The following is a 26,836-nucleotide window of genomic DNA, read 5'->3' on the forward strand; positions in this document are numbered from 1 at the left end:
ATACTGTGTCTATTAAGGAGTAAAGACACAGTAAAGTCTTCATCTAGTCAGCTTGAGATCCTTTCCATCTAAACTGGTTAGATCTCTTAAGCCTAGTAGTGAACTGTTGCCAATGTCTCCTGCAACATCTCCTGGCTTGGGACAAAAAAAAAAAAAAAAAAAAAAAACCCCAACCAAAAAAAAAAGAAACCCTCAAGTCGTCTTAGGCCGTAGCAAAAGCAAAATACGCTACTGAGATTCTTCTAGCACATTCTGTTCCGCAGTTTAGATTTTACATTGTTCGTTTGTAAAAAAAAATAATAAACTTTCAACGTCGACATTGCTCAGAGGCAGTGCAAGAAGGGACAGAGCAAACAGGGCCAGATCTTTAAACACTGCTTCCCACTGCTGCCCTGCTGTAGATTGCCTGATATTAGCTGGGAGCCTATTCTGCACCTGCTTCTCTGCTTCCAGAAGACAGTCCCGGCATCTGTTCTTCATATTTGTTTCGACAGTCCTGTCAAGCTTTGCTTGTCCAAGAGCAATAGTAAACTGCACAGTCAAATTAACCACACACATGGGCAGATGATTGGACGTTTCATTCAAATTGACAAAGGAGTTTGGAATCGGATGTGTCACGAACTGCTCCGAGACACAAAGGTTGAGGATCCAAATTAAACAGGGTCATCCAAAAACATAATCCAAAGTACAGGCAGGCAGTCCGTCCGTCCATACAAACAAACAAACACAACAAGGCAGGGAACACGGGCAAAAGAGTAATCCACATAACAGGCAAGAAATCCAAAACCAAGAGAAATAAAATAAAAAAAACAGGGAGAATGCTCAGAATTGCAGTGTAACACTAAACAAGACTTAATTATTTTTTGAGAAAACCAGGCTTATATGGGGTGAGCTAAACAAGATAATGAGACACAGGTGGATGTGACAATTGGATGAAGAGTCCGGGCAGTGAGTTATGGGAAATGTGGTTTGTGATGGAATGACAATAGTCTGATGTGGAGTGCCCTCTGGTGGCTCTCAAGGGCACTCCAGCTGGTGACCGTTACAGGATGGAGGAATGGCGCTGAGTGTGATTACTCTTGAAATACTGTATGGAAAAATTACTTGTAGGCAGTCCAGAATTTTAAATGCATTCCCATTTTCGAGTTGGAACAATTTGTTGACTCTTGAAAACTCTTGTAAGATGGGCATGAGAAACTCCAGGTAGAGTTTGTTCAAGGGATCACAGTACATTTGGTAGAGTACTTTTGCAGCATAGCATCGTTTTGGATCTTTGCACAGCTGGAAATGTAACTTCACCTCTTGCTCTAGTACACAAACACAGCAGTCATGGAGAGCCATCTAGTGCCTGAAACCTGCCCTAGCATCAGTTTTTCCCTCCAACCATGACACTACAGCCATCGATTCTGATGCCTGTGCACTTCTTGAAGTCAAGTCTGATGCTGCCAAGAAATTGAGTGTTGTTGTAGAAGCTTTGCAATGGATTAACATTACGCTGCACAACAAGTCTTGCCCAGCGCATCTACGCTGCACAACAAGTCTTGCCCAGCGCATCCTCTTTCTCATTTGAGCAACCTTATTCATTCCCACAACAACAAAAGATTAAACATCGCCATCTAGCGGTGAAATATAGTAGTATAGTCTCTTTTCAGGCCTAACATGATAACACTTTGAAACACAATGTACTAAAACGTTCTGTCCTGTGTTTTTGGATGTTGTATTTTTGCCATTCCCCTTTGACTTTGGTTGTGTGAGTGTATAAATAACAAGTTTGGGAATTGAAACTAGACAGATGACTAAATTTGAACCTTGTGATTAACAATGAAGTAATCATTAAAACAAAGTTTGCTTTACCTGGTAACAGAAGGGTTTGTCAAATTGTGGGGAAATTATGTAATGCAGTATGATATTTTTGCCATCCTTATTCTATAAAAACTGTTGTATTCGTGTTAGCTGGTGGGATTCTCAATGGAATTTGTCAGAGATCCTCCGGCCTTGCTTCTTCTTGGGGGAGATTCTCTGAGAACTGCTCGAGTGTCACAGTGTCTGGTTTATGTTCCTTGGGTCACCACTAGATGTCCTCCTTCCCCACGGTGTCCATCACACTCTTGAACTACATCCCCCATGATCCTTGTCTTTTCATTGCACTCAGCTGCCCCTTATCACTGATCATTGCACTCAGCCTGTTCCCCATTAGCATTGTTATTTCCCTGTGTATTTATACCCTGTCTGTTTTAGTATGTGTCACGGAGTCCTTGTATTTTATCTCACCACTTCTGTTCCCTGTAGTTTCCTGGTTTATGTTTCTTGTTCTTTGGATGGATTTGATGACGATTTATGCCTGGACTGGATTATGCTTTTGGAATTCCCCATTAAATACTAAACTGCATTTGGATCTTTCTCGTTCCTTCGTGTGTGGTTCGTGACAGATACTAAAACAGACAGGGTATAAATACACAGGGAAATAACAATGCTAATGGGGAACAGGCTGAGTGCAATGATCAGTGATAAGGGGCAGCTGAGTGCAATGAAAAGACAAGGATCATGGGGGATGTAGTTCAAGAGTGTGATGGACACCGTGGGGAAGGAGGACATCTAGTGGTGACCCAAGGAACATAAACCAGACACTGTGACATCGAGAGATCCTCCGGCCGTGATTAAAGCATTTAAAGGACATTTGCTAAGGTCTGTTTGTCAATTATTCTTGCGCAGGAAGAAAGCTAGTTAGGGAAGCTAGTTAGTTAGGTAGACTATATATTAAGCGTCGACTGGAAACGTTAAGGATCATCGATTGGAGACGGCCCAGGTATTTATTAAGCGTTGATTGGAGACGTTAGGGATCGTCGATTGGAGACGGCCCCGTTAGACTTAGGTCAGATGAGATAGGACTTAGTTAGGTTTAGGGGAAAAATCTACGAGAAGCTCATTTAAGGTAAAATCGTAACCTGAATGTGTAGAGGCTTCTGGTCTCATCTACTTCCATTTATTTTAACTACAAAAATATATCAATTATGCTGCTTAATATTGCAAACTGATATTTGTTATCATATCATTTTAATTTATTATTGTAATCATAAACACACTGGTTAGTCAAGCAAATTATTTGACCATTTACTGCAAGAACACATACACTTATCATAGCAAGTATCTCCTATCTTTTGTCCTATCATGACCCTTTGAATCTCTTTTATGAACATTTAAATAATCCATAATGGTACATAAAGACTCATATTAACACACACACACACACACACACACACACACAGTCACACTTCTGCTTACTCTCAAAATGAATTATTGTGGAACTGCTAATAGTATCGGTTGTGCTTTTTCTCATTTGTATGTTGCTCTCGATGAAAGCTATGTTATAGTAAATGTTAACTGTTTGTTCTCTCTTCTGTCTTCATCTACATTTTTAATAATAATAATAATTTTTAAATCTACATTTCATTCATCCCCTGCGCTTCCTCTGATATTGCACAGCCTGGCTATCCTCTCTCTCTCTCTCTCTGTGTGTGTGTGGGTGCGTGCGTGCGTGCGTGCGTGCGTGTGTGTGTGAGAGAGAGAGAGAGAGAGAGAGAGAGAGAGAGAGAGAGAGAGAGAGAGAGAGAGAGAGAGAGAGAGAGAGAGAGAGAGAGAGAGAGAGAGAGAGAGAGAGAGAGAGAGAGAGAGAGAGAGAGAGAGAGAGAGAGAGAGAGAGAGAGAGAGAGAGAGAACACACTAGAGTGAACAAGAATAAGGCTGGACGGGCCTCATAAATTGTCTCCATCCAATTAAAGGCAAGAGCATACATTACTGTGCAGCAGCTCAGCCAATCAGGAGACACTGCTGGTAAGTACAGCAGTAAAATATTGAAGGGCTGAGTGAGCAGAGGAAATATCCTGCATGTATGTTCTCTCCTGCTGCATCAACTGATCTTCAACTCTGAGTCAGTTTAGTGTGAATAACGCCGGACGTCTGAAGCCACTGTGTATTTTTAAAGGCACCTCAAGAGAGGAGATTTCAGACAATATAGTGCTTTTCTGAGGCTTTTGGCTTGACGTCCCATTAAGTTTCTCTTTGGGACACATCTGCACGTATGGTAAGTAGCCATTTTAAAATATGATGTATGCATAAAAATCCAGTTATTTACTGGTTGTACAAAATACTCAAACATCATTTCATTTTAAGGCATGTTACCAAATCTGCATGGGTGATTCGTTTTTGGGACAGTGCAGTTTGGACTATTGTGTAACCTCAAAATCCAGCGTTAGAACATATACCCAGTGGCGTAACTTTGTTTTAAAAAGTGGGGGGGGGGGGGGGGGGGGGGGGGGATTATGATCAATGCTAAATCATAAATCAGATGTATAGCCTACAAAAACATTACGATGTCCAGCAATCGATTTAAATAGTACATTGGGTTTAATTAGTCGTTTAATGAGGTCTAATATATGTTGTTAGTGGCGAGAATTTTCACGTGAATAAGTACACAGATCCGACTATTTTAAATGTGTATTTAAATGGTCCAGTGGCAGATCTTTTGCCAAGCGTGTCAGAGGTTCTGGGTCCTAATTCGCACTTGTATGGTTTTTATTTTATTTTTATTTTTTTTAATTATTATTATTATCAAAACCGATTATGTTTATTAGTGGTTGTATATCAGGCTGGGACACGTTTGTGTGCATTTTGTTTTGTAATTTCTTCGGAACGAATAGAGAGTCTCCACAACGGATGGAAGCGCGCGTCCGAGTGAAGACTGTGCGCGAGCCACAAGAGAACACTGTATCCGCGCCACTGATTGCAGCGGCAACGTGCACTTTGATCACTTGATTTCAAAAACAACACATTTCAGCGCTAGATCGCCTCTTATTTAACAAACGAACGAAATTAATGATCTAGTGCTAGTTAACTGGAGATGTTTTATTTATCTGTATTGGTAGCCTACATTCGTGCCGCGAGATGTTTCAAAAGTGATGGGTACAATATCGACCTTAGCAAAAAGTGGTGGGGACATGTCCCACCCAAACAACGATTTTGTGATTCATTTGATGGATAACTACCAGGTGTACTACTATGCTTAGTTTTGACTGTATTACTAATTTACTGGCAGTAGTGTTTAAAGATCTAGGTAATATAGCCTACTTCTATTTCATGGTAGGGTTCTTTGTACCAATATGTACTATTCAATTACAAAATAGCCTTTATTATTAAAATAATGAGAAATAAAAAAGTAAAAAAGAGTGTTAGTTACATGATCAATAGTTAAGATATCACCATCAACACATCAACAGCAAAAGTTATCAAATGTTTATAGATTCTTTGGTCCTTTATATTAAGTGTCTTTAACTTGCATGCACTAACATTTAAATCAATAATTTGATACAATGCACTTATTATGTACATACATGTTTTTACATTGTTCTTATAGCCTATTATTATAATTACCTGCATGTAATTACATCTGTCTTTTTTTTTCAGGGTAATTACATCTATATTTATACTGTTAACCCTTCCCTTGCACCTTAACCCACCCATAAACCTTAAATGCCTTTTTATCAGCTTATATGCTTTCCGGCCAGTAGAGGGCGCCATGTCTTACTATAAAACACGACTCCAAGAAGACCACTGTCCTGCAGAGTTCAGCGCCAACACGAATTAAACACACCTGAAGCAGCAAATCAAGGTCTTCAGGATTGCTAGAAACTTCCAGGCAGGTGTTTTGGAGCTAAACACTGCAGGAAAGTGGCCCTCCAGGTTTTTAGTTCTGTGGCTTATATTCCATGTGTAGCCTATTAGGTGTCTAGGTAATCTATATACAACAGTCACCATAGAAAAATCTGACTCTATTTACACTTTTGTAAACCTCCAAAAAAGTACCTATACATACAATTCAGTTATCAGATGAAGTAAATATGACACCAACAACTTTCATTCCTTTTCACACAATTATGATTACAGGGGCAGATTATTGATTAATACATATGTATTTTTGTGCGGTTCCTTGCACAATACTATGCTATTATCTCAAAACATGTTGCATGATTTGTACATTAATACATTTTAACTTAACTTTTCAGATGTAGTAAACTTGCTCACCTGATACAGCATTAAAAAAATGTCGATACTTTAAATAATACTAATGATTTAATGGAAGTCAACAAGGCAAGAAGTTGGGTCTCATTACAGATTTTGATTACAACATTGAGGTAAATTTGCCCCAACTAATCCCTGTACAATGGGCAATCGATTCATTGGAACAAGTACTGGTCTTCCTGCTGGGCTTGTTGACAAGCTGATTAATATTGGTACAGCAAAGCTTGACTGTGCGTGTTCCTACATTAGTGGAAGTGTGTGTGTGTGTGTGTATTATGTGTTCAAAGTGTGTGCATATGAGGACGGGAGAGTGGTGTTGTGTAAGCAGTGTAAAGGAGAGGAAAGAGTCTATGTAGGGCAGAAGAAAGAGGGAGGAGCATGTGTTGGAGAAAGAGAGAATGGTACAGGAACATAAAAGACAGAGGGGCACTGTGGGTGAGTTTGAGCGAGAGAGGAGATGATGGAGTGGGTGTGCTGAAAGCTTCAAGCACTGCGGTATGTTGCAGCGCCCAGCCCCCATTGAAAGTGCAGCATACACACTCCAAACATTACTCTTATTCTAATGTGTATCATACTCGTGTTTTCTATGTGGTATTCATAAAGCGTTTGACCACACCCACGCGGTGCATCCAAAATACTATTCCTGTCCTCCGAGCGCGTCACTCAATCTGATGCGGTGTCACAGCGAGGTCCGGCCGCACAAGGTGACGTCCCCTGTCAAAATGTTCTGTGTCTCTAAATGCTTTCACATTCTTTTGTGTTGAAGAGCTTTTAAGTCATTCATGTTTGACAGCATGGCACTAAGTAATGCCAAGGTCATGGGTTTCGAATCCCAGGGAATACAAAAACCGATCCTGAATACACTATTAACCCTTTCATGCATGAGTTATCACAGCCTCAGGTTTTTTTTTTTTTTTTTTTCCTATGTATTCTATCTCTATTCTTAGGTTGGTTTTACTATTCTATATTTGAGTATGATACTGTTTTGCTACTCTGATTTTAAGGTTGCTCTTAGCTTTGCTGCTTTTATTTGTGTTTTATGTGTTGTTATGCAGGTATTATTTTCTTATTATTTATCTGGTTGTTCTGTAAAAAGCACTTTGGTCAGCCTAGTGGGTGTTGTGCTATATAAATAAAGTGAACTTGAACTTTAAAGGTCGTATTGTGAGCTATAACTTCGTATTGCTCTTAAGGCGTGAAAAAAAAAGTTTTTTTTTCTCTCACATTTTTCAAAGAGATTTGTCCACTTGAGTGGACAGTGTGGATTTTTGGTTTTAAGTTAAAATTTCAATATTTTTTACTTAGTACTCTGTCCAGACATCCTACTCAGAGAGTAAAGGTAAAAGCAGTGCATTGCTTCTGTACAAACTCATTTAAATATGCTTTCAAAGGGCTATAAATGGAAAAGCAACCTTTAGTATACAATATAATGTCAATATATCTCTATTACATTAGATTATCCGACACATTAATGCATCACTTCGGATTTGAAAGATCAACAGATTCTAAACAAGCACGGGTACAGTAGCATTTGAGAAGCAATATGTTTTTGTTTTTTTATCTCCCCAACTTTGTAAAATACTACCTGAATGTATGTTGTATTAACACCAGCGTTTTTTTTTTTGTTTGTTTTTTTTGTTTTTTGTCACTGGTGCTGAAAGTTTAAATTTAGGCGATTTGTTAATTAGCATATTTAATGAATTAGGAAAAGGAGTATTGTTGAAAGCTTGATATATCACCAAAATGTATAAAAAAATATTGATCCATGAGGCCTGTCAGCGCAGAAACCGTTAAAGTCACAGTTAAAAATAGTATTATATCAATTTGAGAACTCCAATAAACACTTGCAGAACTGCCAAGCCATGTTTCTCAAGGTCTGTGAAACTGTAAAAGGCAGCAACGTGTACAGTCGACATATTTTCCTTTTGAACTATGTTCAAATTTATTTGTATTAAGATGAAACAGTCTGGCTCAGACTGCCTTGTCACAACTGCGTGTGCTGACCAGATGTAATGGCACTTCGACTGTCAGGTCTGCTGCGGAGAGCGATCATCAAAAGTGCGCATTGAGGATGCATTTCGACTGCAAAGGGGGGGCGCTCGTGAACACCCATCTGAAACCAAAAATGACACCCTATGGTCTCATGGGATTCACGATCACACGCACACTGTGGCAATTGTAAGTCCGAAAGACCGTAAGTCCATGTGAAGTGTGCTATTTGGGACAGTGCCTGAGTAGAAGCACTATCAGTCTTTAAAGTGCCCCCATTTTATGCTATTTTAAAGATTCCTAGTTTTGTTTTGAAGGTCTACAACAATAGGTTTACATGCATTACATGCATCCAAGGTCAAAAACAATTCGATTTTCTCATAATATACATAATGGCATCATCTCTTGGTATCATTCTCATGATGTCTCAAAAGGTTTGAATCTTTAAGTCTCTCTAAACCCCTCATTTCCCTGAGCCTACTCTGCTCTGATTGGTCAGATGGCCCAGTCTGTTGTGATTGGTTTGATTTTTCATTCACAAACCGCTATATTACACACTACATTAAAGGTAATATCTGATAAAAAGCATAATAGAGTGCATTTAAAGTTGACATATAATGCCCCTTTTCACAAGATGTGATATAAATCTATGGTGTCCCCAGAATGTATCTGTGAAATTTCAGCTCAAAATACCCCCCAGATAGTTTATTATAGCTTGTTAAATTTGCCTCTTTTTGGGTGTGAGCAAAAACATGTCGTTTTTGTGTGTGTGTGTGTGTGTGTGTGTGTGTTCCTTTAAATGCAAATGAGCTACTGCTCCCCGCCCTGTTCAGAAGATGTCTGATCATTTATTTACACAAGCTTCGGATGCTCCGGCAATAACAAAACATGCAAATCTCATTCATCCACAATCTCAGGGCCACCGGCCATCATTTCTTTCATACTGGGCCACCGGTTATCTTTACTTTTTCTTTCATACTGGGCCACTGGCCATCTTTTCTTTTTCTTTCGTACAGGGCCACCGGCCATCCTTTCTTTTTCTTTCGTACAGGGCCACCGGCCATCCTTTCTTTTTCTTTCGTACAGGGCCACCGGCCATCTTTTCTTTCATACTGGGCCACCGGCCATCTTTTCTTTTTCTTTCATACAGGGCCACCGGCCATCTTTTCTTTTTCTTTCATACTGGGCCACCTCGGCCATTTTTATTTTATTTTTTTTGGACACCACCACCAGTAATTGCATAGGGATTTACCTGAATTGTTACTGAAGAGCTTGCTGATGACCCTCTGTTCGGGTCTTATATAAGATTCAACAGCAGAGGAAGACCATATGCCTAGGATCTTGATAGCTGAAGTAGAACACCACGTTCAGCCGTAGTGGCTGCCCCGATCATGAAGGAGTGACCAGTATACTGGGAGGGCGAAAGACTGCAGCTTTAGAGGACAGTAGCTAGATGAGTCCTGAACCATGCTTTAGAGAGAGGCGCTCCGTTAGGTAGAATAAATAGGAAGATGATTAGTCTTTGCAGTAAGACAAAGTAAAAGGCAACCGTTTATCTGGGGAATTGCTAGAAGATTAGCTATGCCTTTGAGTAGTAAGCAAGCAGAAGTAGCAGTTTTCATACAGGGCCACCGGCCATCTTTTCGATAAATTGGCATAGATTTAAAAGTGTCTGTTATGTCGACTTTAGCTAACCAAGCGCCTTGACCAACTAACCTAATTAACTGAATAGTATCAATTAACTGAGTTAACGTAATAACTGAATTGCCGGAATATTTCAGAGTTGCCACGCCTATAGAATTTATGCGAAATGGAGAAAAGGGGGAAGAAGCGAAAGGGCCAATGACGAATCCTTTATTAATCAAATTTTTCACAAAAAAGATGTGGAAGGATACCCACCCGAAACCCTTGGGACAACCCGGTGATTAAATAGACAACAATGACGGATCAGGGTGAAATGAATAGGAGTAATTGGTTGACTGTTCAGAAGTTTTTCCGAATTGAGACTCCCCCGCGGGTTGCAGGTTTGTACCGGCGTGGACAAACTGATTTCGGATGCGGATCCTTGCAAACACTACAGATGTGAGCAAATTTACAATTAGGATGTGAACAAACAGACTCGTTAAAGGAAAAACATAGAGCAACACCGTTGTATTCAGCAACAGGGCGACCTCTGTTGTTTGGGGAGATTCTTACATTTTCAGCACCAGGGACAGCGGGCGGATCATGGCTAGCGAATGCTTTAGGGCAAAATGAAGCCATGTGACCATGAGCGCTACAAATAGCACAAGCCAAAGTTTTTTGGCCTCCGAAATGACGGACATATACAAAATCACAGTTAAGTAAAAAAAAAAAATTTAAACAATATAATAATTTAAGGCAGAAACAATGAGCTCATTGAAGTAATGAATACTTGTTTTTTAACAAATGATTATGATATTTAAATGTAGCACCGGTGCATGTGTAACTTTTACACAAGTTGACATAGTTCCCTGAGGTCTTTATAAGACAGCTGTGAGATTGTTTGGTCAAATAGCGTTCTGTGTTCGTCTCTGCAGCCAACGACAGAACAGTTTGCATTCTTTGCTCGAACCTTTGCCATTGCGTTAGAACTGGTTACACTGTTGTCGCTTGTGAAAACCAAATGGCGGCGCTGTGGGTGGAAACGTGCAGATAAGGGACAGTAATATTATAATAAGATCCCCTTCCTAAGGGGAGCGAAATCTGATCGGCTTATTTTTTTACTTGCTTGCAGAGAAAGGCTTACCGAAATAAAGTTACTGGGCTGTCACTTTTCACATTTTCTGGGTTGGTAGATGCACCGGGGACACGATTATATCACTTAAACACGGAAAAATTCTGATTTTCATGATAAGTCCTCCAGCATTCTTCTCTAATACGCAAATTTGTATGCCCATCTTATAGACTATATTATATTATTTGTGGCATTCCAGTCGTATAAAGATAACCTTTATAACCTCGTATAATCAAGCCTAACAGGGACAACAATTTGGAATAACTGCATTATTCACAGCCAGATTTATTGGTGAACAGCTGCTGTGAATTGGTGAAATAAGACAGTGCAGTTACAGTCTGAGCCCACAAGGGTTAAATGCTCTTGTCCAGGCATTAGCCGGAGAGAATGCAGTAGTTTCCCTGCATGATGCTTCCTGCATGTTAGTGCTTGAAGCTTTATCTGTGTGTGTGTTTTCAGACGAGCTTGAATTGCATCCTTATTTCTTGTCATGGTGCTGTAAGAAGAGCGGAGAATTAAGGGAGGGAGTGAGAGAGAGGGGGAGAAGAATTTAATCAAATTTAGACCTCCAAGAATAGAGGCGGTAAGAATAGAGAAGAGAAAGAGGGAAAGAGGAGGAGGAAGAGAGAGAGGAACATGGAGTTGTTGCAGGACAAACTGCAGGCACCACTGAAAATGCTGCAGTGAGCTGCATAATTAATCCAAAGGGAAGGCAGAGAGGAGGAGTCAGGGGCGGAGCTTAGAGCAAGCATGATTGAGCGTTACCGTGCTCCTCTCGTGCTTCGCTATTACTGTATTCCCTTTGTACTTCAGGCTTATCACGTTTTGTTCCTCTGTGATATGGGGGGATGTTACAGACAGAGGAGGGCATCGCAGCTTATCTGCCATCAATTCATATTTAAGCGATGACAGTATTCTCAAAGAGTACACACTGTCCTCTGCGTGTCTGGCGATGCATCATGTTGTGCATCCCAAATAATTCAGATTCTGCCAATCCGGCTGAATGGATGTGTTCATTTAGCCATAAATAAAATGGCTGTTTACTGTAAAGGAGTGCACAGTGAGTGAACACAGCAGTGCCTAGAGAGAATCTTAAAAGCAGTCCTCCTTTGCTGTGAAAGAAAGAAGGGAACCAACTAAAGATTGTTGAAAGGGCTAACAAGCTTTTCAAGGTCAGGGCTATCTCATATGTGCTGAATTTTTTTTCCTTCTTATAATTCCAGCTTTAAATTCTCACATGAATCTGCAGTGGAGCACAGTAATAGGACTCTGGCATTTGCACATCCTAAAAGTCATGCAGAGGGAAGGGACTGAATTATTATGGTTTTTAAGATAAATAAATGTTAAAATGTTGTATATTAATACACGTAGAAACGGTTGTTCCAAATAGTGCTAGCAAAAGCAAAAAGGAAACCTTTTACCTTGTAGTATAAATTAAACAATAATTCATAAGACAATTTGGTAACACTTTATTTTACAGTGTCCTTGTTACACGTTACATATACTTACTGTAGTAATAACAGTAAATTATGCATAATTACTTGCAACTAACCTTAAACCAAACCCTATTACTAACTGTAATTCTGTACCACGGGACTGTTGGACTTCATTTCTTTAGCAAATTAGATGACAAACAACTTATTATTTTAAAATAAATTATATATATACTGTATATATATATATATATATACTGTATATATATATATATTAGGGCTGTCAAACGATTAATCGCGATTAATCGCATCCAAAATAAAAGTTTGTTTTTACATAATATATGTGTGTGTACGGTGTATAATTATTTTCTATATATAAATACACACACATGCATGTATATATTTAAGAAATATTTGCATGTATATACTGTGTATATATATTTATGTTATATATAATTTATATTATATATAAATATTTTATATATAAATAACACATTTTTCTTAAATATATATGCATGTGTGTGTATTTATATATAGAAAATAATTATACTCATACACACACATATATTATGTAAACACAAACTTTTATTTTGGATGCGATTAACCGCGATTAATCGTTTGACAGCCCTTATATATATATATATATATAAACATTACAAATTTACATTTACAACCGTACAGCATAGAGTTGTTCATGGGTTCGATTCCCATGGAATGCTTGAACTGATAAATTGATGCTATATCTTGAATAAAATGTAAGTTGCTTTGGATAAAAGTGTTTATGCCAAAAGCATAAACGTAAAATGTATGCAAATTAAAAATAAATTACCCTTTAAAGGTGAATTCAGTAGTTCTTTAGCTAGAGTTGGCATCAATGTTCTTGGTGTACTACTTTAAAAGCAGGGTAGGCGATTTGTTCCAGAATTTATTTATTTTTGCTATGCTGGTTAAAAGTCTCTTCACATTCTGATAGCAATCACAAAGTTAGGTCCAATCATTTAATTCGGTCCAAATGCAATGATACGATGCTCTACCTGCCTGTCAGCGTATGCATTTCTATAAACACTTGCTCGCGCAGACATCACACGTCATCAGTGCATTTCATGCTGTGCAGAGTTAGACAGACGTCAGTCACCGAGCGCCGCAACCGAAACAGCAGCCACCGTTTACAGTTCCTCCTGAACCAAAACAGCGAGCTTATGCTGTTTTTACACCATAACTATAATTTGAAAGATATGGAAACCAGTGACGTTAAACTCGGAGCGGTTCGTGACACAAATTTATGAGTTTCACTGGTAACACTATCAACGGCGAAATAAATCTGCAGCAGTCAGGTGGTACAGGTCAGTGCTCTTTAAGTTTTTTATGTTCATTATTATTGTAATGTTATGTGCTTTGAGACATGAGGTAGTTTAACGGCATCTCTCAGGACACTTTTGTTTGCTCCCTGCTGTACGCCTTCATGTGTTTTGAAGGAGGCGTGGCTTTGAAGACGTTTTGAAGGGAGGGTGGGATGAGGCTAAGAGGCTAGCAATAGCGAGCTAGCTTTGAAGCATAAGTTTAAAGCTAGCTCGCTATTGCTAGCCTCTTCGAAAATTGCCTACCCTACCTTTAGTACCGATACCACAATGGTGTTAGATGCTGCGCTGCTATCTATAGACGTGGTTCAGCTCTATCATCTCTGAGTTTTATGTAAATTACACTCATACTATAGTGAGTTTTAGAGAGAGGTATACAGAAACAACAATTAATTCCATTACCTGGCCAACAAAAAAGAAGCTGAGCAACTTGAGCATTACTAGGGATTTTCTCTCCCATCAAATCTTTCCACTTTATGTATGCCGTAGCAATGTTTACGTAGCAGACTTTATCATGCAGTGGCTGCAGAAGAACCACAGCTCATTGCATCTGAACACAAGATACTTCTGAACACACAAGTATTTGATCATTACAAGTTTCAGCTGCTATTTGAGAGGTGCCTGGTGCTAAATCGCCACTTGCATAGAAATTTCACCCTGACTTTCATGCTGGATATATGCATACTGTAAACGCAGAAACATTCATGCAAATTTATACATGTGTGAAATTGAAAAAAAGTAGCATTTTAACTTTATATTTCTGTGCTGTTAACTATCGCACAGAAAGTCCTTTATCATTAATAATACATAGGTTCATAGTAGCCTCCCGGTAACAGACCTTCATATACTGCGCTTTAAAAATGATTTAGGTTAGATATTGAACATTTGGACTGAGGGCGCCACAGAGGTGCATTAAAGTCAAGACTTTGAGGTTTCTCTGCTGTAGTAAATTGTGCTGCACGTCCACCATCTGCCGGAGAATGGACGTGTGAGGCAGGAGAGCGCGGAGGAATCATTGATCAAAGCTGCTGTTTACTTCTAGTGTAGAGCAAGAGCAAACCTACAAAAGAGCAAGAGAGAGAGAGAGAGAGAGAGAGAGAGAGAGACTGGCCACCGAAGATATGAATGCCAAATGAGGCCTGTACACAGAGCTGTCCTGCCCTTTCAACACTGTAAACACTTCAACACTGCACTGAAAACAACACCTATATGTTAAGGATGTCTACAGACCACAATATTGTGGAAATCTGGGAATGAGGTCGTTTGACTTGAGGCAATATGCAATCAAATCCCAACGCCCTAGTAATACCCCTTGCAACTGCACAGCAACACCCTGTAAACACATTAGCATTGTGGTGGTGTGTTTTGAACAGGAAAACAGAAAATGTACAACAACAAAAAAAACCAATAATGAAATGTTTACAGAACCATTAAAAAACACCCAAATGCAAAGGCATTGATATGACAAATTGAATATGGAAAGACTGCACATTGTCTGGCATCATTTGCTTCTTATATGACTAACAGAGCGAGAAAGTGTTCTTTCAGCAGAGAAATAATAAATTGAGAAGTTATTGGAAAAATAATTTCCTCTTTAAAGGCTGTATTTGCATTGGCATCAGCAACATTATCTCATAAGTCATATTAAATAGAAATTCTGCAGAAGTGGAGTGTACGATTCTTTTAGGAAGCACAACATAAATAAATGTCACAGAAATCACTGGTGGCTCCAGTTAACACTCGGATAAACATAAACATGGGGATGTTATAGAATATATTAAGTCTTCTTACTAGCATTATTCTATAAATTACAGTCGTATATGTGGAATGTCATAAACTACTAGTCTTACTGGAAAATCAGCTGACAAGTAACACATTTAACAAGCAGCACTAAACAATGTATGTCATTTGTGTATCCACCCATTTGAGGCGCTATCCACGTTCTCCCTTAAGGGCTGGAGTCATTTGTAGACTTTAAAGCTCACAGCAGTTCACCTCGGGAGGCTGATACCTCCACAATTACCACATGGCTGCTAACTGAGAATCGATTAGCCCTGTCCTCTCCTTCCCTGGCCTTGAGTGATTGTTGATTCAACTCCAAGATTATAGAGCCATGTGTAATTTGGTGATAAACATTCACACCTTTGAAAGTGTGTGTGTGTGTGTGTGTGTGTGTGTGTGTGTGTGTGTGTGTATGTGTGTGTGTGTAAGGGGGGGGGGGGGGGGGGGGGGGTCCTGATAGTCCTCTCTATTCCCTATTAGTGAATTGACTTCTCAAACAAGGACAAATGAAGGGCGGGACTTGTTTTGTCCATGTGAAATTGATTGGATGGTTGTGGATTGCTATTGGTGGATCTCATGTGAGTGACAGGTTGCCCCGCCCTCACGCCAGTAAACACAAGAGAAGAGAAGAGAAGAGAAGAGAAGAGAAGAGAAGAGAAGAGAAGAGAAGAGAAGAGAAGAGAAGAGAAGAGAAGAGAAGAGAAGTTGCTGCAAGAGGGAGGGCAAGATGTTTAAAGATTATAAGGGGACATGCTTTTTTGAAAATAATAATAATGATGTGCATAGACAAATTATTTATTATAAATACTGCAATGTTCTATACAAAGTAAGAATTGTTGATTTTGTACTTCAAGGGGATTTGAAATCTATTTGTCAACCAGATCTGGCCCTTAAAAAGTAATAGTGTGAACTTTATTCAGGTTAATTCAGACCATTTGAATATATATTTTTACTTAACTGAAATAAACTATTTATACCGTATGTTACAACATGAATCATGTTTTAAATTAACTGGCAAAATATTTTAACAGTGTAGTTTGGGAAACTTATGTACACAAAACGAATAATAAAAGCACTTGGATTAAACATTTATTTGCCTGGAAGAATTATGTGAAACAATAACTTTAACATACCCAAGGCTTTCAAATAAACCTGAAAAATGCCTCTTCTCCCATAATACAAGCTCTAGCCAAAGATAACTTGAGGCAGAGTGAATGCAAATGATCTACTGTTGCTTAAAGCAAACAAAATATGACGTATTATCTGCATTGTAAGTAATATAGGCCTCCCAGTGGACCACAACTAGTCATGATGGTGTCACTAGAAAATATTCCAAGCAACAGTACAAATTACTTGATACAAACGCATAGTAAAAATGTCATATTGTAGTATGTTTAAAGAAAAATATGTTTGACTCATATCAACAAAATGAAAGATCAAAAGGATAAACAATACAGTTCCCATCGAGAGAATTTCTATGCTGCTGACACTATGGGGACGCACCCTCGCGTAACCCGGTGCCTGAGGCATGTGTTCAAACACATACCAATGACTGACGCAGTGCGATGACGTCGCAAAGTATTGCCCTTGCATACAAGAAGGGTGCCTAAGAGCATGTCAGCAGCTTCTTTGTCTTCAGGAAGCCGCTTGGTGTGTTATGTAAACAGCAGTGTGTGTGAAGAAATAAAAAATAGAAAGTAAGCAGAACATGGCGAGCAGACAATTCAAACTGTTTTTTTTTTAAAGCCTGGCGATGGTCACGAGCTGTGTGTTATTTTACTCTGTGGCCGGATCATGCACGTTCAGCTCTTGATGGGCCTGAATGCATTCACTGGGATGATTTTCCATTGAGGAAACTCCACTCCTGAGCCCCGAGACTCAAGCCCAGGGTTTGTCGAGGCTGCGCGTAGTCTGCGATCGTGGGAAACTCAGACAGACCTAGTAGAAGACCATGAGGGAGTTCCCCTCACCTTTCCCTTTGACTCCATTGTCCTTGTCCCAGAAGCGGAAGCCCACTCACATCACTTGTTCTGTGGAAAACGAGGACTCATTGCTGGCCTAAGATTCTAATGGAATAGACGTGGTGTCAGTAGAGACGTATGGATCTGTTTCCTGCTCTATGCTGCAAAATTCTGAATACGATGAGCTTGTAGAGCTTAAATAAGCTTAACAGCCCAACTAAGCTTGAACAGGTTTGGCTCGAAACGCGAGACTGCAGAAGGTCGTTTAGATAAACTATGTCTGAAGAGACGTAAGTGTTCAGCTCTGGTGAGCCTTTCTTTTCTCCCAGACCTGCACACTGATGTGTCTGGTTCATGGAGACATCCATACTCCTCTCGCATGGCTCATTCGGCTTCAAACTATTGGAATGCAGAGGGGTTGCGCGAGCAGGATTATGGGAGGAAGCATTAGGTGGAAATAAATTTAGGGTATCACCTTTCCTCGGGTACATCCTCATTGCTGAAGGCTCCCGTTTTGCCCTCTAAACCATGTCAGACGACATTGAGGATGGTGGGCAGAGTGTATGCGGTGGCTGGGAAAACTGATGGGTCATGGGCTCAGCTGAGGCTTTGTCCATTTACTGGTAGCTCTGCTCTAAGAGCTCTAGAATCCTTTTTTGAGCATAGTAGCTTCAGGACCTTCCCAACACTCTTATGGGAACAATGTGTTTGCAAGGGTACCGCTTTAAAGCTAGAAAATAGTCCACAATAATCCCCCCCCCCCCCACACACACACACACACACACAATTTTGGCAAGTGGGGCATCAATGACATATCCAAAATAAAAAGGTTGCTGCTCATAAGTCATTCTGAATAGACACATAAACATAACCAACATATGGGGATGGAGAAACACACCCAAATTAACTTCGGTTAAACAGGCGTATGATAATTTGGGTAAATGTGTAAGCTAGATGTATGCTTTTATAATAAACTATCTATCTATCTATCTATCTATCTATCTATCTATCTATCTATCTATCTATCTATCTATCTATCTATCTATCTATCTATCTATCATTCTATCGTAATAATGTATGATTTGCAAAAATTAAAACTGCTGCTTCTGTGTAGATGAGATAAGCAAAGTGTATGCTCGTTGTGCACACGCTACATTGATTATGGCCAAGCATGAGCCCTTAAAATGGCATATGAATAACATGCGCAACGAGCCACTGACTTTAAACTAGTTTTTTTCGGTCAGTGGCGGAATTGTTTTCTAAACCTGCAAAATAGCATGAGGGAACGTTTGCGCCGGAACACGCCTCCTCTTTGCGCTGAACCGCCCCGGGGAGCACAAGTGTATTTCTTAGTTAACCGACGTGCGTCTGTGGAGGGAAAAGTCCGCTGTGCGCGGGTGCAAAATAGGAATGATACATGTGTCGGTGTACAAAGTCAATTTCACTGGGTGCAAGATAGGGCCCCAAGACTGTTATTAATATGGAGATATATCAGCTCAAACATAAAAACAAAATCACCAATGGAGCTGCTGGCGATGCTGCTGACATCTTGTCCCATGATGTTAGTTCTGAGGGGGTCAATAGCGAGTCCAAACTCACTGCAAGCATGTGTGAAGCAGTTGATGAGGCGCTTTAATGCTTTTTTTAACATGCTGTCAGGGCAGCATCGTCTTCAAATAGCATTTCCTTGATCAATACTTTTCATACTTAGCTCTGAGTCTTAGCTCTGAGAAATGTGAGGTTGAATAGATTCTCATCGCTTCTGGTGTGAATGTATACACCATCCTCTGACTGACTGAAGTCATTAGACAGCAACCGAGAGAAGAAGACTACTGTACTGTTCCTCAGTATTATTGGGCATTTTCGAAGCAAACTAAATATTACTGACTGCACCTTAAACATAAGTTAAATAGTCTATTTTCTTTTGTAAATAATTCTCATTTATTTATTTAAATGAAACATCCTGCAAAAAAAAAAAAAAAAAAGGATCCTGTCGCATATTCAAAATCCTGAAGGGCCAAAGGTTAATACTCATTGCCAGTTTGTCATACTGCATTACTTTCACTGTTTGCCTCTGGGAAAGATTATAATAATTTGCATTTAAGGATGGAACGACAGTGCATGTGCATATGCACAAGATGAAAACTGAATCTATTTTAGAGTGTTAGTGTCAGTACACTTACAGTGATCCTCCCTGTACTTTAAGATGAATAAGCCAAGAAAAAGTAACTATTCAAACCTGTATGACACATTCTTTTGCAGAACACAAACAATATCTCATCATTTTGATTTGAATAAATCATTACAGAATATTTATTTTTGGGTGAAGTATCCATTTAATGCAACCTTTTTTGTGTGTGTGCAGTTTGTATGCTAAACAGACAAGACAAGAGTTATTTCATAATTTAGATTAATTGAATAGTGATGACAAATTTGTATTTTGTAATCTCGGATATCACGCATATTCTCTCTTTCTGTCTTTCTAACAATAATCAAACTTAGTATTTAAAAGATTTGTTTTCTAAACTATATTGAGATTTTTAATTTTTAATTTGTATTACAGTGAAAAAAAAATGCTACCATTCTATAATAATAACCTGGAGCTGGTATACTTCTTATGTACAGTATAAGAAGATTGTGTGTGTGTGTGTAATTTCAAACAGCATGTCACAGCACAGTAGTATTTGCAGGACATTCATATTGAGCCACAGAGAGTTGCAATTAATCAGCAGCTGAGTGAACATTATTTTCAGGCGTGACTGTTTAGAGCTGTAAAGGGAGCTGGTGATGGATGACTTTGGTTCTCCATACAAGCAGCATTGTCCAAGAGAACAGCTGGGGGAGAGCCAGTCACCGTCCAATAGATTTATCACCACACTCTTTAGGAAAAGTGGGTTTTTCTTCATAGAAACAGATAATCAAATCCAAAAGAGAAGAGAAGTGAACCACAGAATTATGAATCTGGAACATTTCAGGCCTTTGGGTTAGATATCTATGCAACAGTCTCAGCACCCCAATAAACCCCCCATGGACTGTTCACAGAACTGATGCAAATTGCACACAAAAATAGTAAGAGCTCACAATAAACAGCATGCTCAAATCTGATTGGCTGGCCTTGTGTGATTTAATGGAGTCAGGGTGCCCAAGTTTTACCAGTCATTACATAAAAAGGCAACTTATTCAGATTACTTTTAGAATTCATATTTACAAGGGCACAGTTAGAGTTGAATTACACCATATGTGATATGCCGTTATGTTGTTATTATTGGCTTCATAATGATCTTGGTAACACTTTATTTCAGGGTTCAATTCTCACTTATAAATAGTTGCCTATTATCATGCATATTACTAGGATATTGGCTGTTTATTAGTACTTAAAAAGCACATATTAATGCCTTATTCTAAGTGACCATATTCTACATCCTTTAATCCACCCAATACCTAAACTTAAACACTACAAAAACGACCTTACTAACTATTAATAAACAGTAAATTAGGAGTTTATTGAGGCAAAAGATGTAGTTAATAGTTAATATGTGTTCCCCATACTGAAGTATTACCATGATATTTTAGGCTGGCAGCCCTTAAAATGGTACATTTGTAGTGTTAATGTTTATGTTATTAATGTTATTCACATAAAGAGGACATATTCAACAATATTATTGATTAAACTGCACTGACATTATTGGATGAAAGCTGAACTCAGCTGGACGATGAAATCACTGTTTTCTGCAGAACTGCTTTATAGATGAAATTAGCCATTTTTAATATTTGATGATCTTTATAATGGAACTGAATAGACACTGAAATGACTTCAGCTGAGCAATGACACTATTTTCTTTTAGAGCTGCTGTACAGACGAAATAAACTCTGTTTGCATTGTTGAATCATTTTCCTGTCAACACTGCAAAGCTGCTTTGAAACAATCTGTATTGTATAAAGCGCTATATAAGTAAACGTGCTATGACTAGACTTGACAGAACTTTTAGTTCATTAAGTGAGTCTGATGTTCATTTAGTAACAACTCTGATGGTGTTCAAGCAGACAGTTAAAGTTTCATCAAATTGAGTCAAACTGGTAGCTTGTGAGTCTTTTTGGACGATTTTGTTTGTATTCTGTAGTCAATAAGATAAAATGTTTTCTACTAATTCTTTGGAGTTACTGTAATCTGAATGTGCGTGATAGAAAACATAACAATGGCTGGATACAATTACTGTATTTTTGTATTATGAATATGTATTGCATTACAAGGGTAGTACATGAGAAGCCTGTTGTGTCGCTTACACACCACTTCACCCCATCCAGGCCCATAAGTTGTCTTCTTTGCAGATTGCATCTAGACATTCTGATGTTTAATGTGCATGTCAACTGACTCCGTCGTCTGCCCCGCTCTTCTCCACAGCTCTTTCTTGGTGATTTAGTCATACCAGTTGATGAATATTTATAAACGCCTGTGGATGAACTGGAGGTTTCACAGATATACAGGTGTACAGATATGATGCTAGTGAAACATACCATTTGCTCTTTTCTGATTCTGCTTGTGGGTTCAGCAGTAGGCGATGACTGAGGTGTTCTGTTCATTTCACGCTGACTTTCACTCACTGCTGAATGTGTTCTCCAGCTTTAGGAAATGCTGAATGTCTCCTCGAATGATATAGTTGTGATTGGAGTGGCTGATACTTGTGACCTTAGCTGCTTCTTATTATATTTTTTGCCATCCCATTGTGACAGGAATGTGACATTCTCCTCAAGTCAATGACTTTCCAACTGTTGCTTAGTGCCCACTCTGTCTTGCTGCTGTCGGTCATTGTCGCCTTAATTCAGTTTATAAGCAGGAAACATTATAATGACAACTAAAACACATCTAAGCAAAACTAACTTCTAATATGATTAATCTATAGCTACTCTCTATATATATTTAGTTGATTTACTATACAGATTATATTCTATTTTCATCACATTACAAAGCAGTTATTTTAAATTGTAATAATATTTCACAATATTACAGTTTTTATTGCTTTTTAAAACAAATAAATGTTAATAAAGTTGAAAATTATTCCTTGTGTGACACTTTGTTGTTATGTACATTAGGGTTTTATGTTACATCGTATGTTCTTAAATGAATGGTTATTGCATTATTTTAGAGTCAACTTTGATTCATCATGTGGTTCCCTTTCAAAAGGGAACGAGACACTGCGTCGATGACGCTATTGGGGAACGCCCTTCACATGAACCGGTGTCTGAAAAACTATCCAATCACGGCAATCGAAATTGACCGGCGACAGCCTATGACGTATATGAAGTATAAAAGGGGTGCCTTGAGAACGTGTCATCCTCTTTTCGTCTTCAGGGACTGTTTTGTCTGATTTGCAATTACCTGAAAAAGATAAGAACAATTATGGCAAGTGATAAGCGTTTCAAGAAGTTTGTGGATCCGTGTCTAAGATATTGACACCAGATGACACACACAACTTGTGCGTTTACTGTTTGGGCTCAGAGCAAGCACGATCAGTTCTTGAGGCAACTGCTTGTGCCAACTGTGAGTTTTTTTCCCTTGAGAAAACTTCGCTCTCGTCTGGCCCTCTTCTCGAGGGAAGAGGGACAGACATCTGCGCCAGGCGATTCAGAATCGTTGGGTTTCAGAGGGAGCTCGCCGAGGAGTTTGAGAGAGCTATTTTTCTCTCATTCTGCTGAGTACACTGCCTGTTGGCAATGTTAAATAAGTATAACCAGGCCCACATAAATGTCTGTGAGAGCACCTATTCTTCTGAAGGCTAGCTCTGCTAACATCCTCGCTATCAAATAATTAGGCCTTAACAAGCCTCCTTGAAGGCGGCTCCCCAAAGAGTCAGATGCTTAGCATTGCAAAGGCATTAAGTATCACGTTGCAGGCCCCATGGAGCCTCCCTGATTTTAGCCCAGAGCCTGGTCAGTACTTATCAGGTTGAGCATAGTGTTCCAGAATCTGAGGATCGCTTTGTTTGAATACTTAACTCCTTAAGTCTGGTCGGAAGGTCGAAGGACTCTCAAAGGGCTTCCATGTTAGATCAGCCCTAGAGCTATAGGGTGCCGCCCTTATTAGGGTCCCTTTAGAGTGCCCAGCCTCCACAGGGCCTTGAAGCACTGTGTAGATCCAGGATCGAGTAGAGTTACTCCCCTCGTTTGCAAAGGTTATAAAGCGCTATGCTGAGTTCTACTCTCCAGGATGCCTGTCTCTATGATCCGATTTGTGAGTGATTACTGCCATTACATGCAGTTTTTCCCTATTGGGTTTTTGTGAGAGACTCTGTTTAGGAAAACAGACAGGTTGTTGGCAAGACTAAGTCAGTAGACTTGATCAGGTCAGCTTCCCTGGTGGCATATGGGGTTGACTTTTTGTCCCCCTCAGAAAGTGACTGGAGGGGACAGCTTTCGGACCCCCTGGCCATATTCCCTTAAAGGAACCCCTTCCATGGAAGCTGTTGGTTTCAAGCCCTTGAGCGACCTTGGTAGGCTTTTCCTTGTTTGGAGGCCTCTTTGAGGCTTATAGCTTGGGCAGTGACCGTAGGGAATAATGTCACTGACAGCCTGTATGTGACCTGAAGGGGGAGTGTTTTCTTGGCATTTCAGGTTGAAACTGCCAGTTCTGACGTCTTGTCACAAGTCATAATTGGCATGCACACCCCTCAGCATGGTGGGATTGTACTTCGTTCCCCAATAGCGTCATCGACGCAGTGCGAGTTCCCTTTCGAAAGGGAACATCTAGGTTACGACTGTAACTTTTGTTCCCTGAGAACAGGGAATGAGACACTGCGTCATTAGCCATGCCTTGGGATGCCTGCTGAACAGTCCCTTCAGACGAAATGACATGTTCTCTAGGTGCCCCTTTTATGCTTCCGGGTCGCACTAGTGGTGACGTCATAGGCTGTCGCCAGTCAATTTCGATTGCCGTGATTGGATAGTTTTTCAGACACCGGTTCACGTGGAGGATGTTCCCCAATAGCGTCATCAACGCAGTGTCTTGCTCCCTGTTCTCAGGTAACAGAGGTTACAGTCGTAACCTAGACGTTTTCTCTTTACCTCCTGTGTTATTATGGTGGTTGTCAGTGTTAAAAAAACCTTTTTTAGAACCAGTGTGGCCTAAGTAATTCAGCAGAAAAGGGCTGTTAGATTCACCGGTTTGTAAATTAATTTTAAATAGTAAAATTAACTGGATGTTCTTTTTTCTTTTCTTTTTTTTTATACAAGACTGCATGATACTGTGATTCGTGAGAAAATAAAAATAGGCCAGCAGAAAGGGAATGAGTCCTAGTTGTTTGCTGTATCTGCCAACTGTTCTCAGGCATTCTGCACTTCATTGAAGGTATCGAATGTAAAAAGGCAGCTCTTTTTAACCAAGCACAGCTCCACATGCAGTATCAGCAGTTTAGAGACAAAAGCCAAACTCATTACATAACCTCTATGTTGCCTATGACAGACACCCAACTGTCAGCAATCTGCCACGGCATACAAAACTCTGCCATCTTGTGCCGCATTTACTCAATGAAGAAGATCAGGACTTGTCTTTATTTAGCAGACTTTGTGTTCGGACCTTTGCAACCAAATGCAAAGTAAAAGCTGAGTCTAAATGTTGCTGTATTTACCAGTATTTGTTGTGAAATACATGGGGACAATGGTTTAGGAAACAGTTTTTAGTTAAGTAGAATCCTTGTAAAACATACTGCAATAATCTCTGCTTTATTTACAACTTCGACAAATCTTCTTTTTTTATTACAGTGTAGGCCTAATAATCTTAATAGCACGTGTACGTTGAATAGCATGGCATTTTCAAAGAGTGCTGCTTTTTCTGATAGCTGGAAACCTCAAAGTCAGTCTATGAGAAGCCCTGTGGCATTTCCAGCTGTATTTGAGTATTTTTGCACCTTTTGTACTTCAGTTCCTCTACCGTTACACAGCTGAGATATTACGTTGAGCTGGTCACACCTGCTCGCTGTGATTGTGTGTCCCTCTCCAGAGGGCTGCTTTGGTGTTGGCACTGCTCGGGAGTAAATGAAAGCCTAACTCCCAATCTCCTTCCATGGGGCTTTTCTGTACAATGTGTGGAAAGCTCTTGCAGAAGTATGGATTTGCGTAGGGTTCTTGTGGTCCATGTGCACTGGTGGAGGCTGAACTGAGACCTGGCTTATAGGAAATTGGAGAGGAATAATTCAGTGGTGATTCAGAGCCATGTTCTTGGTTGCATGGACATACTTTGAGGGAATGTTTCGTTTTTCAACCATCTGTTTCACCTCCATTGTATCATGAGCCTGTACTGGCGCGCTTGATGACTGCTTTGTGACCTGTAGAGGGCACCACTGAGTTGTTATCTTTACCGTTTTTTTAATATGTGAGATGTTCAAATGCATGACCGATTTCCTCGCACATCCATTGTAGTTGATTCCACTTTTTTCATCTTCTGTTGGTTTTATTAGCATTTTCTATCTTCGAGTAGTTCTTTAATGCTGGGTTCAGACGACACAATATTTTTGTCGGTTATGAATCACGATAGTCACTGTGTCAGATTAAGCGATTTTGACTCCTAAAATCTTATCATGGACAAGACATATGTTAGACTACATGGTGAACATGATTTCACCAAGTACAACATGTTCCTGGATCAACATCTTTGTTGATCCTTGAAAAACATTCCAATCAACCAATCAGATTTGAGGTTTACAGTTTATGTCAAGTTTAGTTTTACAGCCAGGGTTAGGTGCTTCTACATCAGTGTTATTCACCTATCATTTCTCTCTGATTTTAAGGATAAGGTATGGATAGGTTTAGGTTTAGGGGTAGGGATATGGTTAGGACAACATTTTTGGAGAGTGAGAAATGTCCAGGAATTGCTTTCCAACCAATCATTGCTTGCTATATTTAACGATGTGCATGATGTCATAGAAAAGGTGGAAATAGCGACTGACTTCTGGAAATAAGAGCGTGAATAAACTTTGTACTGACCGGGTGGCTGAAGCACCTCCGCTATCATTCGCCAGCATTTATGCAGTGTTTCTTTACAAAGTGACATCGCCATCTACTGGCCTGGAATGGATAACACAGAGGGTTTTTTCACAGATCAGTGTGAACGGGGGTTGTTTTGATAACGTTGACGTCTGTACACGGAAAACACAAAGGAAAAGCGTTTCTGTTTTTAGTACATCCTTGCCTACATTTACATGCACAACTTTAGTTTGCACAACTGAATTCATTCCGATTGATGAATCTGAATGTAATGTTTACATGAACGCTAAACGTGATCGGTTTGATGTGCGCGTTTATATGTCACTGCATGAATATTCAGAGTTTCCCGCTGTTTGCGCATAATAACTATTCTCTTACATTGTTTTTATATTTATGTTTTAAGCAGCAGACTTAATATTTATCCATTTCTGGTCATAATTTGGAGCAAATGAGCATATGAACCGTTGTGCCGTGCTACTTATCATGCAGTAAAAACGCCCCTCCCCG

General features: G+C 39.5%; 1 protein-coding gene across 2 annotated transcripts in view; it reads left to right on the plus strand.

The window, feature by feature from the left end:
* Positions 1-3,715: 3,715 nt before the first annotated feature.
* syt2a (synaptotagmin IIa) overlaps positions 3,716-26,836 on the plus strand; it is an 87,556-nt gene continuing 64,435 nt past the window's right edge. Inside the window, exon 1 of one of the 2 annotated variants that reach the window (XM_079848597.1) lies at positions 3,716-4,081. The gene's annotated coding sequence lies outside the window, so the exon portion shown is untranslated. The remainder of the gene's footprint in view (positions 4,082-26,836) is intronic. The other variant, XM_079848595.1, reaches the window with a different exon arrangement.

Source organism: Squalius cephalus (assembly GCF_949319135.1).
Source record: "Squalius cephalus genome assembly, chromosome: 18".
NCBI lineage: Eukaryota > Metazoa > Chordata > Actinopteri > Cypriniformes > Leuciscidae > Squalius > Squalius cephalus.